Source organism: Tenrec ecaudatus, chromosome X (genome assembly GCF_050624435.1).
Source record: "Tenrec ecaudatus isolate mTenEca1 chromosome X, mTenEca1.hap1, whole genome shotgun sequence".
NCBI lineage: Eukaryota > Metazoa > Chordata > Mammalia > Afrosoricida > Tenrecidae > Tenrec > Tenrec ecaudatus.
This window is the reverse complement of record NC_134548.1, coordinates 82,762,451-82,778,020: the sequence shown is the minus strand read 5'-3', so window position 1 is coordinate 82,778,020 and position 15,570 is coordinate 82,762,451. Positions and strand designations below refer to the sequence as shown.

General features: G+C 38.9%; 1 non-coding gene across 1 annotated transcript; it reads right to left on the bottom strand.

The window, feature by feature from the left end:
- Nucleotides 1-10,189: 10,189 nt before the first annotated feature.
- Nucleotides 10,190-10,301, bottom strand: LOC142435169 (U12 minor spliceosomal RNA). The gene has a single exon (XR_012781283.1). It is a non-coding gene; the product is annotated as a U12 minor spliceosomal RNA (small nuclear RNA).
- Between the last annotated feature and the right edge of the window lie 5,269 nt (nucleotides 10,302-15,570).

Below are 15,570 nucleotides of genomic sequence, written 5' to 3'. Positions count from 1 at the left end.
TTAGGTATGCATGTGCAATCAAGGCAGGTTCTGCCTTCCACCTTGACCAGCAACCTCATACATGTGCCCTAAGTCACCAAGATGTCTTTGTAAATGGATTGTCACACACTGATACCTTCATGAGACTTCCACTTGGCTTACTCAGCTCCTGGTAATAATTTTTATATGACTAACTTAAGACCCATGGTTTTTATTTTAGAGTCTGATACACAGACCTTCACTGACAATAAAGTAGCCAGTGCACGTGCCTGGGTTTATTTGGGTTTTTTTTTTCTTTTTTGAGAGAGAGAGATGGTGCAAAAGACCCAGATACCAAGAACAGACCCCGAGAAATCAGGGTGGGTTGCCAACAGGCCTCTTCATAATCATTTTAGAAATATTAAATGAAACTACAGGCCCAGTTTTGTTGTCTTTGAGTCGAGGCAACGTGTAACCTTCCAAATAGATTGCTGTGAGTTAAATAGTAATAGCTAAAATGTACTCATTGCTATCAGGCAATTTCTATGATTCTATATAAATTAGTCTTCCGTGACTGAGGTGTAAACACAACGCCCTGCTTTACCGATGATGGCGGTGAGAGAAACGTGTTAGATTGTTTACCCAGTTACATATTAAGTGGCATTGTAGCTCCACTCAGGTTTCTTATTACAAATCTCATTTTTGTTGTGCGCTGAATAAACCTATTTAGGCCGGGTTGCCAAGGAAAAGGGCCGATAATTTCTCAAAAGAGATCCAAGATCACATCTCGTACATTAAGTATCTTAGGGCCGTCACCAAACACCCCTCAACGCTCTGAATAATGGGAACAACGGGCATCTTGTAATGAGCCTGAGCGAGAAAGATATGTCCGAAGAGTGGAGGTAGGCTACACTAAGAGGACGCTCTCGGGTAGTGCAATTGCTACGTCCTCAGCTGCTGAACACGGAGTTCTTTCCACCTGCCCAACAGCTCCATGGGGTAAAGGCCTGGTGATCTGGCCTTGTCAAGATCATAGCCTAGGAAACCTTATGGGGACAGTTCTCTGCCCAGAGTCAAAATTGCTTTGATGGTAACCAACGACAATGGCCATCTCAACACGTAACTACTTGCTCTTGGCCCCAAATAATTGAATTTTAAATATGAAATGACTAGCCATAGCTGGTGACTTTTTAAAAGTTGTTTAAAAAATATTTGGCTAAACTTGACTGTGGTGATGATTGCACAACTCTTAATATGATTGAGCTATTGAATTGTATGATATGTGAATTATATGCCAATAAAAGATACCTTTGGGATTTGTTTAAAATTGTTTTCAGAAATGACTTCATGAGCCACTGAAACAACCTTATTCCACTTGGTCCCTTTGTCACCCTTGAGGTGAATCTTGGCTGTTTCTAAAAATTACTTTTTTCCTGATGGATGGAGACTTAGCATTCTGAAATATATTCAAAAGAATGCGACATCAACTCAAAAGGCAATTATGAGCAAGGCATTTCAAATAATAGGTGCCGAATTTGCAAATGCTTGTGCAGGTGAATACATTGAAAAGATTATCATGCCTCATTCAATATTTGAAGTGGAAGGAAAAAGATAATCCCCACCCACAAGAAGCAGGCATGTGGCTCATTACAGTGGAGACATGCAAATATTACGAACCTAAAGAGAAATGCGCACTCTATCCATCTCCTTCCAAATATGTCTTCGCTGTCCGAGAGCTAGAAATACAATGCAAATCACTTAGGTCCTTTTAAGCTTTTTAGCAGACACACAAAAGGAGAAAAGATGCGAGTGAAACAAGTTTTAATATTTTTATTTAAGCAAATATACAAAGTGGTTCAACATGTAATCTATATAAAGATCAATGATCTTTTTCTCGTATTGGCTTTAAGCTCTGGTATGTGTATAATGCTTACACATCTCATTTGGACAACTGCTCACAGGTAGATAAGGATAGGTATACCACAGCTACCCACCTTAAACTACCCCAACGCTAAATATTTTAATTTTTATCAAAGGTCGCATCTATCCAAGCTTGCAAAACTACATTAAGTGAAAAATACACACCAGCTTACTGAAACTTGAAACCTAGTAGTAAGATTCAGCAAAAGACCTTACCTGGCAATGGGCGAGGATTCCATGACTAGAAGGGAAGCCCAGCATAACTGCAGTGCTCTGTAGCAGCCAGTAGAAAACAGCTGTGGTTGATTTCTTTCATGAATGAGCATCCGCAATTTTATGGGAGATACAGTTCCTCATATGAAGGAAGGCAAAAAGTATTGCTATCGAGTCACGGAAAACATTAAACAAAAATGTCAGACCATGAAGTTATTGTTTCTCAACATGTCTATAAACTTCTGGTGGTATTTCCCCTTTTCTAACAGGAAGAATTCGCCACTGTCCATTTTTTTCCATGTCAGAAACAATACCGGTTTTTTACATCCTCGAGGGATTCTACCTATTCCATTGAAATGTTCTTTGGGGAGCCAAAAGAAAGCTGAAGGTTTCCCAATGAAATGTTCCTACTCCAACCCTTGCTACCGTCCAAGAATGAGTAGGTACAGTGTGGGAAAACAATTCTGGGCATAACTTTCTTGACCTTTTTCTCATAAATGCAGTTTTCAATGTTCTTAAAACTTCCTAATATGCCCTTGTGGCTGTCCTGTGTCCTTTGAGAAAGTCTATCAATACTGCCCTTTCAGAACCCCCAAACCAGTCACTAAAACGTGACCTCACCTCTGCCATGAATTTAGTACTCATCTCAGAAGCTTGCTTCTGAAGCCAGTGCTTTGATTGGTTGAACCCTGCTCTCTGAATAACTAAAAACCCACTGCCATCCATTTGACTCTTACTCCAAGGCTATAAATCTTTTCACACAGCAGTGGTGACTCATAGCACCCCCACCTTTTGGTTTCTGAGACTGTTACAGGAGCAGAAAGTCCAGTTTTTCCTCCCTCGGACCTGCTGACCATGCAGATCACAGCCCAAAGACAAATAACCTTTATGGGAGTAGAAAGCCACATCTTTCTCCCACAGAGTGGTTGCTGTTAAGTTTGAACCACTGACTGACCTTGCAGTTAGCAGCTCAGAATTCCTTCAAAGCAACACAGTATTGGTAAATATAAGACGGCCCCCGAATTAGGATTTGTTTCATATTATCATTACTACCTTTACTCTTCCTTAAAAGACTAGTAAAAAGATCAGTTCTTTGAACTAGCTGATCTTTGTGCAATGCTTTTTGCATCCTTCCAGTTGAAAACTTGCTGAAGTCAAAATAGTGACTTAACACAGGGAATCCAGGGCAGATGAGCTCTTCAGGACCAGTGGTAAAAGTGGCAATACCGGGAGGGTGGAGAGAGGGTGGGTCGGAAAGGGGGAACCGATTACAAGGATCTACATATAACCTCCTCCCTGGGGGATGGACAACAGAAAAGTGGGTGAAGGGAGATGTCGGACAGACATGACAAAATAATAATTTATAAATTATCAAGGGTTTATGAGGTAGTGAGGAGTGGGGAGGGAGGGGGAAAATGAGCTGATTCCTAGGACTTAAGTGGAGAGCAAATGTTTTGAGACTGATGAGGACAATGAATGCACAAATATGCATGACACGATGTATGGATTGTGATGAGTTGTATGAGCCCCCAATAAAATTATTTTTAATGTAAATATTAAATCATGTTAAATCCCAACTTCTGTAGTTATAACATCAATGTAATTCTACAGTGGTCCACCAGTTTCTGGACTTCGGCCACCATTTTTTCATTCATCGAAGTCGATGGTCTTTCTACTCTTAGCTCATCTTTGAAGTCTTCCAGACCTTGATTCTTCTTAATGCTTGATTCATCTTAATAACCTTTGTTTTATGTAGGGCAGTTTGTTAAAAATTTGATCTGAACCCTAACCTCAAAACCATTTTTTTTCCCGTGACAAAACGTATCTTTTTTAAAAGTCACCCTAATGAGAAATAGGTAAGTGTTATCGCTGAGAGAATTTGTCCTCAGCCATGCATGGATCACAGGGAGATGTTTAAGAAGCACATTTTGTTTGGAATTAACCCCTGTCTGTCTAAACTGGAACCCTAGTAGCAATGCTTTTTTTTACTTACCCTTGTAGATGTTAAAATAATACAAATTAAAAATTTTCTAGTAATTCCTCTGTCATCTGAAATAGCCACACTTGAGTGTTCCTGGAATTTGTTAAAAACAATTCACTTGAATTACGTTTTTTTCTTTGTAATTAGATATAAGTGATAATATGTATGTTTAAAGGAGTTTCTTGGTATAGAGGGGGGAAGTTGACAAAAAGCCCCAATGAAAGCAAATATTTCCTAACTTAAATTTCTCTGATATTATTGCCGAGAGTGATTATTTTCTTGTTTTGTTTGGCAAAATGGAGTGAAATTTTAATAGCCCTGTGAAGAAAGAGCCCTTGGAGTTGAGGTTTTGGGAAAAGCTGATTCATTTGACTTGGCTTTGCTCTTATTTTCTGTGTGAGTATAACAACATTTTCTATGGACTTTTTGTAAGAGTGTAAGAACCAATTTAGTAGGAAGAGGGCAGATTGTTGGTTTGGACATTGTGTGACTCAAATCTCTCTCCAGCCAGCACATGAATTTGTGTATTTGGAAGAAGTAACCCTCCGGATTACAGATGAAGAGTTAAGGAAAAGGAATGGAACAGTGTGTGAGTCTGTGAGCAGAAAGGTACAGCTTCCAGAGAATGAGAGCTCAGCTCAGTAATAAGTCCCAAACTGTGTTGTTTCCATGAAAATAAAACTTTCTCCCGTAGAGTAAGATTTCTTCTCCAGGACTGGGCTAATCCATTTTCCACATTTGGAAATAAGCAGCAAAATATGTACAGAGGAATCATAATTCAGTTTAAACTGCTAAGTAGAAATGAAATACACTCTAAGTGTCATATTCATTTTACTATAAACCAGTGATTCCCAAAGTGGGTGAGCAGATACTTACAATTTTATCCTGGATTATGAGCTACAGTACGAAAACTTGTAATAGCCAAGGGTGCATTGAGTAACTTTTTTAAAGGAGGCGGTAGGCCAGATAAGTTTGGGAACCTATTCTATAAATAAACAAAAAGGAAGCCACTGCCATTGAGCCAATTTAAACTCATACCATCCCAATAGAGAGTTTCTGAAGTTGCAGATCTTTACAGAAGCAGATACCCCGTCTTCACCCCATGGAACAATTGGTGAGTGTGACCCACAAAACTTGTAGTTACCACCCCAATACTTACCTGACCATTCAACCACAGATGAGATTTAACAGCCCGTGTACAGGCATGGGCACTTTCTCCTTTCATGTTATTTGATTGAGATAAAAAACCACCTGGGTGGGGGTGGGGGCATGGGAAGCTGGGGAGGACCATATCCTTTGCCTCTATCATATCCTAAGACATCACTTCCAATCCACACTACTGGTACATTTGATTTTAAAATACTTATACGTTAAACTGTCCAGCATATACGAGGAGACTTCAAAGAATTCATGGGAAAATGGAATTAAAAGATTAAAAATTACCAAACAGATGTTATTTCTCAACATCTACTCTAACCAGTTGAAGATACTTTTAAAGCAAGTATACCAGTTATACGAGCCATCCCCAAAGAACAAAGGGTCCTGGGAGTTTAACCATATCAAGGTGGTCTTTTTTTTCAACTTATGAATTGAAAAACAGTTGTTGTCCTTAGGTGCCATGGAGTCGAGTGTCACCCATTAGCACCCTTAGGCACAACAGAATGAAGCATTGCCAGGGTCACCTTCACGAGCATGCCTCTGCTTGCACCCGTGGTTGCAGCCACTGCATCAGTCCATCTTGTTGAGAGTCTTCCTCTCTTTCGCTGCCCCTCTCCCAGGCATGTCTTTCTCCAGAGACTGGTTTCCCCTGACAGCCCGTCCAAAGTATGTGAGATGAAGTCTCAGTAGTCTTGCTTATAAGGGGCATTCTGGCCATACTTCTTCCAAGACAGAGCTCTGTGCTTTTAGCAGTCCATGGCTCTTTGAGTATTCTTCCCCAGCACCACAATTCAAACACAATTCTTCTTCAGTCTTCCTTATCCAGTGTCCAGCTTTCACATTCATGTGAGACAATGGAAATACCATAGTTTGGGTCAGGCACATCTTAGTCCTCAAAGTAATATCTTTGCTTTTCAATACTATAAAGAGGTCTTGCGCAGCAGATTTACCTCATGCAACTTATCTTTGATCTCTTGACTGCTGCTTCCATGACCATGGATTTTAGATCCAAGGAAGACAAAATCCCTGACAACTTCAATCTTCTCTCCATTTATCATAAAGTTACCAACTGGTCCAGTTGTGAGGATTTTTGTCTTCTTTACACTGATTTATAATCTATACTGAAAAGTGTTAGGGTCTCATCCAGCGAGACCCTCACGCGGTGACCCGGAGGGGCAACGAACCTGGATGGGAAAAAGAAACAGAGACATGGGGCAAGACAAGTGCTGATCAAGCCCATTTATTTTGCCAAAACTCGGGGTATATATTCACAACAGAGAAGGAAGTGGGAGGCACATATTCCAATGAAGCACACTGTATAACAACCGCACACTGTACAACAACCAATCAGCCACATGTTCCCAATAAGGTACAAAGGGTGCGCAACAGTACTCAAAGACGTCGAGGTGACATACCGGGTGAACTTATCACTATGTTCCTAATATGGTATATCTGCAGTTCAATGGGTGCTCAGTACTTTGACTAATGGCAACAAGGTCAGTTATTGCAACTGCCCATGCTACAGTAGCTTGGAATGTGGGGGCGAAGTTGGGCAGGAAACAAAGCCTTGCTGTTACAAAGCGGCCAAGTTTCTGCTACGTGTCTGAGGCCAGGGTCTTAATGGCTATCAGCTCCTAACAGAAAGGCATGATTCTTGATCTTCATCAGCATGTGCTTCAAGTTCTCCTCGCTTTCAGCAAGCAAGGCTGTGTCATCTGTATATTGAAGGTTATTAATAAATCTTCCTCCAGAATGGCACCAAGAAAAATGGGTGCACTTTAAATACTTTTTTCTTTTTGAGATTAGGAAAGAAAACCAAGTCAGAAGCAAACAAACGGAGACTATCAGGTGGGTGCCTAATGATTGTCCATCAAAACACTCACAAAACCGCCCTTCTTTGTCAGTGGAGTGTGCAGGAACATTGTCGTGGTGAAGAACTCACTGGTAAAATTTTCCCAGGTATTTTTCTGCTAAAGCTTTGGCGAACTTTCTGAAAATAGTCTCAGAATAAGCTGGTGTTGTCATTTTTTTGAACCCCCAGAGACTTAACAAGCAAAATTCGTTGAGCATCCCCAAAAATGCTACCATAATTTTTGCACTTGACTGCCTCATTTTTGTCTTGACTGAATCACTTCCATGTAGTAATTGCTTTGATTGTAATTTGCCTTCAGGTCATACTTGTAAAACTATGTTTGATCTACTACAATTCCTGGAAGACATGCTTGAGGATCTTGATCAGACTTGTTTAAAGTTTCCAGATCTGCAGTTGATCTGGGCACAAGAGTTTCAGCGCTCATTGAGCAGAAAGTTTTCTCAACTTTAATTTTTCAGTCGTAATTGTGTAAGTTGAATCAATTGAGATGTCCATGGTTTTGTTTATTGTATCTACTTTGACTAGATTAGCCCTTTCCTGTTATATCACTGCAAAATGCTAAATTCATTTGGATAGGAAGACAATATAGTGAAAATGTCAGTATTACTGAACACTCTAATAATTCAATGATATTATGATTCAAATAATACAAATCACTGCCAAATTCCCCAGATGGTAAAACTATCTGGTCCTGGGTTTTTTGATGTTAGCAATTTTTAAATGACCAGCTCTATATCTTCTTGTGTTACAGGTCTGTTAAGGGTCTCTATATTAATTTGTGTTGATTTAGGTAGGCAATGCACTTCTAGAAAATTGTCCATTTTATCTCGTTTTTAAAAATAATATTGTTCAATTTTCTTTCCCAATCTGTGAGATCTTTTTTACTCTGTTAATAATGTCTTTTTATTTACATAAACGTCATATTTTAAGGAGTTCCCAGTCTGTTATTTTGTCTTCTTTAGTGTGATTTTCATTATCTTTGGTAGGTATTTATGCCTTATATTAAGGCATTCAAGTTCATCAATGATCATTATAGTTCTAGGGTGTATATTTAATCCATCTTGATTTTATTTTTCTGTATGCTGTGAAAAATTGACCTTGTTCAATTATTTTGCTGATGGCAAGCCAATTTTTCAGCACCATTTGTTGAAAAAACTCTCTCTCCTCCCCATTTAATGTGTTTTTGTCCTTTATCAAAAATCAGATTTGTGTAGGTACTTGGTTTTACTTGTGGCTTCTCTGATCTGATCTTTTGGTCTACACATCTATTGTGCCAATGCATGCCGAGCTCTTTTGATTACTGTGAGTGTATAATAAATAGGTTTTGAAATTAGGGCATGAGTGGCTTCCTACTCTCTTATTATTATTTTTTTAGTAGTGTTTTGTTTCTCCTTTCCTTTCCATATGTCAGTGATTAGTTTTCCATTTCTTTGAAGAATTGTGCTGGGATTTGGATCATAATATCATTGAATTAATAGAGTGTTCAGTAATATCGACATTTTCACTATATTGTCTTCCTATCCAAAAACACAGGATATTCTTCCATTTGTGTAAGTCTCTTGGTTTCTTGAAGAAGTGTTTTCTTTATATAAGTCTTTTGTTTCTCTGGTTAACTTTATTCCTAAGTATTTTATCATTTGGGTGGTTACCATAAGTGGGTTTTTTGTTTGCTTGTTTTTGTTTGGGATTTTTAATTTTCAGAATCATCTTCCTTATCATATGAGTCTTATTGACCATTGTAAGAAATTCCTAAAGACTGCTACATTGTCAAATTTTTCGATTAGTTCCAGCAATTTTTAAATCAGGTTTGGGGAGTTTTCTATATATAAGATCATATCATTTGCAAATAGAGTTTTGCTGCTTCTTTACCCATTTGGTCTAATACTTCAGAATAAGACTTCCAACACTATATTAAGTAAGTGTGGTGATAAGGGCAACCCTGCCTGGTTCCCATAAAACTCAAACTCACTGCTGTTGAGTCAATGCTGATTCATAACATGGGGGTCTGAGACAGTGACTATTCATAGGAGTAAAAAGTTCACTCTTTCTCCCTGGGACCTGTTGGTGGCTTCGAATTGCCAACCATGCGGATTGCAGGCAAACTTGTAACCACGACACCCCCAGGGCTCCTACTTGGCATATATAGCTTTTATTATATTAAGGAATTTTCTTTCTATTCTATTGAATATTTTTATAAATATGGATGTTTGAATTTATCAAATGTCTTTTCTGCACCAATTGAAATAATCAATACTCTTTTCTTCTTTTACAGCACAGATTACATTGATGGTTTATGTGATATTGAACCACCATTGCATAACTGATATAAATCTCACTTGATCATGATGTGTGGTTGTTGTTGAATTCCATTAGCTAGAAATTTGAAGATTTTTGCAACAATAAAGGATATTGATATTCATAAAAGATATTGGTCTATAGTTTTCTATTCTGGTGAGGTATTTGCATGGATTTGGTGTCAAGGTTATAATTCCTTTATAAAATGAGTTTGGGAGTTCTTTGTTCTTTTGTATATTCTGGAATAGTTGGTGTAGAATTGGTGTTAACTCTTCTCTAAATGCTTGGTAGAATTCCCCAGATGGTAAAACCATCTGGTCCTGGGTTTTTTATGTTAGCAATTTTTTAATGACCAGCTCTATATCTTCTTGTGTTACAGATCTGTTAGGGGTCTCTATATCAATTTGTGTTAATTTAGATAGGCAATGTACTTCTAGATAATTGTCCATTTTATCTAATTTTTAAAAATAATATTGTTCAATTTTCTTTTTGTTTCAGTTAGTTATGTTGTGATACTGCCCATTTCATTTCTTATTTGTGATATTTTTCCTTCTTTCTTTTGTTAGGTTTGCCAGTGGTTTATCAGTTTTGTTAATCTTTTCGAAGAACCAATATCTTGTTGATTTTTTTATTGCCTTTTGATTCATTTATTTCAGCTCTAATCACCTTTTCTTGGTAACTGAGGGTTTGTTATACTAATGTAATTGTCAGATACGTTGTATTTGTTTTGCCAATCTAATTGTTGGAGATGTTGGGTTAAGGTGTTTACTTTTAATTATTCTTTTTTTTTTCGGGTCACCTTAGGGGCAACCTTTACCCGCTCAAAAATTCGTCTCACATTAGCAGTGAGGATTCGGGCATCACCCCGGATCGTTATTTTCCTTACTCATAAGTTTAAGGCATAATTATTCTTTTTTAATATGAGTGCTTATTGCTATAAATTGCCCTCTGAGAACTACTTTTCTTGTGTCCCAAAGACTGTGAGATGTTGAGATGTTATTTAATTTGAGGAATTTTAAAATTGCACACTATTTCTTCAATTGCTCTGTGGTTTTAAGTAAAGTGTTTGTCTATTTCCATGTCATTGTTCTTTGCTTAATACTTCTATTATTAATTCAAAAAATGTTTAGCCTTGTCATATGAAAAGGTATTCTTGTTGTTGTTGTTAGGTGCCACGGGGTCAGTTCATACCCACAGAGAACCTATGCACCACAGAACAAACCACTGCCCAGTTCGAATTCTGCTCCCTTCAATTTACACCACATAAAAAGTGCCACTTTTTACATCCTCCAAGGACTTACATTTTGTTCCCTTTAAATGTTCTTTGAGGTTTTGCTGTTGTTAGGTGCCTTCAAATTAGTTCTGACCCATAGCAACCTTATACACAACAGAAGGAAACACTGTCCAGCTCTATGGCAGCCTCACAATTGTTCCTATGCTGTTACATCCACAGTGTCAAACCATCTCAGTGAGGTCCTTTCCTCTTTCTTGATGCCTTTCTACTTTATCAAGCATGCTGTCCTCCGGGGAATGGTCTCTCATGGCAAAATGCCCAAGTATATAAGACAAAGTCTCTTCATCCTTGCCTCTAAGGAGCACTGGCTGAGCTTCTTCCAAGACAAACTTGTTTGTCCTTTTAGCAATACATGGTATTTTCAACAAGTTTTACCAGCACCACAATTCAAACACATCAATTATTCTTTGGTCATCTTTATTCAATGTCCAACATGCATGTAAGGTATTAGAAAAGGTGGGTCCGGTGCACTTTAGTCCATAAAGTACATCCCTCCTATAACAAGGTCTTGGGCAGCAGGTTTACACAATGCAATGGGTCTTTTGATCTCTTGACTGCTGCTTCCATGAGCATTGATTGTGGTTCCAACCAAGATTAAATCCTTGATAAGATATGAAAAAGTAGTTGGTAGTATCTCGCTTTTTATATTTATTGATGCTTGCTAACATGTGAACTATTCTGGCATACATTCCATGATTATTGGGAGAAATGCTTATTGTTCTATTGTTGGGTGAAGTGTTTTGTAGACATCTAAAATAAGAAATTAATTAATTATGTTACTTACTTCTTCTACTTCTTTGCTGATTTTCTTTCCAGTTGAGCTGTGTGTTAGTCTGGGTGAAAAGTCTTGTGGATTCAGTGGCAGTGGAAGCATCTCAGCGCTGCCAAGGGTCCTTCAGCTCCAGGGCTCTAGCGTAGCTCCATATGTCTTGTCAATGGGAATGTCTGACAGGGAGTGAGCGTGTGTCCTGCCTCTAGCAAGCTATTTATCTCCTTAGTGCCTCCAAATAAGTCACCAAGCTGTGACCAGCTAAACTCCACCCCTTCACTCTTAAGTTTCAAATTGACAACAGATTATGTAACTACCACAAGTTATCTTTTCTCTAAAGTGGCGTATTAAAATCTCCTACTATTATTGTAGTGTCTCTTTGGCTAATAAATATAAGATTTCAATTGATCTATTTTGAAGGTATTTCATAGGGTACATAGATGTTCATTATCGTTATGTCTTCTTGTTTGATTGTGGCTTTTCTTATCATATACTGGCCTTTTTTGTCTCTCATTATGGCTTTTACTTTGACATTTTGTCAGAAATCAATATTACTACTCCTGCTTTTTTCTACAATTAGCTTGATATGTTATTCTTTATCCTTTGATGTTCAGTCTGTATTTGTCTATGTTTCTGAGGTATGTTTTTGTAAGCAGTATATTAATGAGTCAGGATTTCTTATCTATTCTGCTAGTATCAGTCTCTTAACAAGTGCCCTTAATCCATTAACATTCAATGTTTTATTGCTGTCATTTTGCTGGAGATTATATATATATATATATATATATATATATATATATATATATATATATATATATATAGAGAGAGAGAGAGAGAGAGAGAGAGAGAGAGAGAGAGAGAGAGACGCTATACGGTTATTTGTTCATTGAAATTATGTGTCATGATTTCATTGTTTGTGGATTTTCTTTTTTGTTTTAAACATTTTATTAGGGGCTCATACAACTCTTATCACAATCCATGCATATACATACATCAATTGTATAAAGCATATCTGTACATTCTTTGCCCTAATCATTTTTTCTTTTTTTACATTTTATTAGGGGCTCATACAACTCTTATCTCAATCCACACATATACGTACATCAATTGTATAAAGCACATCCATACATTCTTTGCCCTCATCACTCTCAAAGCATTTGCTCTCCACTTAAACCCTCTGCATCAGGTCCTCTTTTTTTCCCCTCCCTCCCCGTTCCCCCCTCCCTCATGAGCCCTTGATAATCCACAGATTGTTATTTTGTCATATCTTGCCCTATCCGGAGTCTCCCTTCCCCCTTTCTCTGCCGTCCATCTCCAAGGGAGGAGGTCACATGTGGATCCTTTTAATCAGTTCCCCCTTTCCAACCCACTCACCCTCCACTCTCCCAGCCTCGCCCCTCACACCCCTGGTCCTGAAGGTATCGTCCACCCTGGATTCCCTGTGCCTCCAGTTCCCATATGTACCAGTGTACAACCTCTGCCCTATCCAGTCCTGCAAGGTAGAATTCGGATCATGGTAGTTGGGGGGAGGAAGCATCCAGGATCTGGGGGAAAGCTGTGTTCTTCATCGATACTACATTGCACCCTGACTGACCGGTCTCCTCTCCTAAACCCCTCTGTGAGGGGATCTCCAGTGGTCGACACTTGGGCCTCGGGTCCCCAATCTGCACTTCCCCCTTCATTCACTATGGTATACACACACACACACACACACGTATATATATATATATATATTCTTTTTTGTGTGTGTGCATGATGTCTTATACCTGGTCCCTTTGGCACCTCGTGATCGCACCGGCTGGTGTGCTTCTTCCATGTGGGCTTTATTGCTTCTGAACTAGATGGCCGCTTGTTCACCTTCAAGCCTTTAAGACCCCAGACACTATCTCTTTCGATAGCCGGGCACCATCAGTTTTCTTCGCCACATTTGCTTATGCACCCGTTTGTCTTCAGCGATCATATCATGGAGGTGTGCAGCCAATGATATGATTTTTTTGTTCTTTGATGCCTGATAACTGATCCCTTTGGGACCACGCGATTACACAGGTTGGTGTGTTCTTCCATGTGGGCGTTGTTGCTTCTGAGCTAGATGGCCACTTGTTTATCTTCAAGCCTTTAAGACCCCAGTCACTATCTCTTTTGATAGCCGGGCACCATCAACTTTCTTCACCATATTTACTTGTTCACCCGCTTTGGCTTCAGCAGTTGTGTCGGGAGAGTGAGCATCATAGAGTGCCAATTTAATAAAAGAAAGTATTCATGCATTGAGGGAGTGCTTGAGTAGAAGCCCAAGGTCCTTCCACCACCTTAATACTAAACCTATAAATGTAGACACTTAGATCTATTTCTCCATCCTCATATATATATTTGCATGTACATGTCTTTGTCTAGACCTCCATAAATGCCCCTTGACTCCCAGCTCCTTCCTCCATCTCCCTTGACTTTCCTCCTGGCCCACTACCATGCTCCGTCCCCACCTGGGCTACAGCTATACCTCTTCTCTACACAACTTTACCCTTGATCATTCCCCACCAGGCCTGCCACTCCCCCCTTACTACCATTTTGGGTCCCATGTTGTTCCCTTGTCCCTGTGTTTGTTAACACCACTTCCTTACCCCCCTACCCCTCCCCCGCCCCAAGTCCCCCCGGAACTGTCGGGTTTGTGTATTTTCTTGTCAAAATTTTATATTTTTTGTTTTGCTACCACTTAGTAGATTTTTATAGTATTCCTCATTCCTCTTTTTTATTATGTCGAGGTTTTGTCATTTTCTTTGAGGTAACTTTACTTTTTATTATATCTTTGCAAGTTTAAAGCAATTTATTTTCCTTTGAAAACTACTTGATTTCTTCATCATTCGATTGTTTAATAGCTACTTTTTCCCTCTGTTGTATTGTTGTTTTCATTGCTAAATCTTGTGGTTTTATTTCACTTTATGTATTACTTAAGTAGGATGATTTCTCAATAATGATAACTTGTATGTTGATCTTAGGTCACTGTCTTTTGTTGTTTATGGTTCTTTTTCTAAAGAATTCCCGTAAGTGTTTTTTGTAAGGCTGGTCTTATTTTTACCCATTTCTTTAGGTTTTTCCTTACCTGGGAATGTCTATTTCTCCCTCATATGAGAGAGATAATTTTTCGGGATATTAGATGCTTGGTTAGTAGCTTTTTCTTTTTCTTTCAAGTTTTTGTATGTATCATTCCATTGCCTTCGTGCCTGCATGGTGTCCTTTATAAGTGAGAATTCTTTTTTTTGGAGTTACTCTAAAGATTTTTTCCTTTTCTTTGATATTAGAAAGTGTGACGATTATGTGTCATGGTTATTTTCTTTTGGGGTCAAGTTTGTTGGTGTTCTTTGAACTTCTTCAATGGTTGTTTTCTGTTCTGTCGTGATGTTAGGGATGTCTCTTCTACGATTTTCTTGGTCTGTTTTCTCTGTGACTATTTTTCCTTCTTTCTATTTAAAATTTTTAAAAATCATTTTATTACCGGCTCATACAACTCTTATCACAATCCATACATACATCAATTTTGTAAAGCACATTTGTACATACGGTGCCCTCATCATTCTCAAAACATTTGCTCTCCACTTAAGCCCCTGCCATCATGTCCTCATTTTTCCCCTCCCGCCTCACTCCCCCTCCCTCATGAACCCTTGATAATTTATAAATTATTATTTGTCATATCTTGCTCTGTTCCACGTCTCCCTTCACCCACTTTTCTGTTGTCTGTCCCCCAGGGAGGAGGTCACATGTAGATCCTTGAAATCGGTTCCCCCTTTCCAACCCGTTCTCCCTAAGCCCTCCCAGTATCGCCACTCACACCACTGGTCCTGAGGGGATCATCTGCCCTGGATTCCCTGTGTTTCCAGTTCCTAACTACCAGTGTACAGCATCCAGTCTAGCCAGACTTGCAAGGTAGGATTTGGATCATGACGGAGGTGGGAGGGAGAAAGCATTTAGGAACTAGAGGAAAGTTGTATTTTTCATTGTTGATGCATCGTACCCTGATTGGCTCGTTTCCTCCCCAAAACCCTTCTGTAAGGGGATGTCCAGTGGCATACAAATGGTCTTTGGGTCTCCACTCCACACTCCCCCTCTCATTCACTATG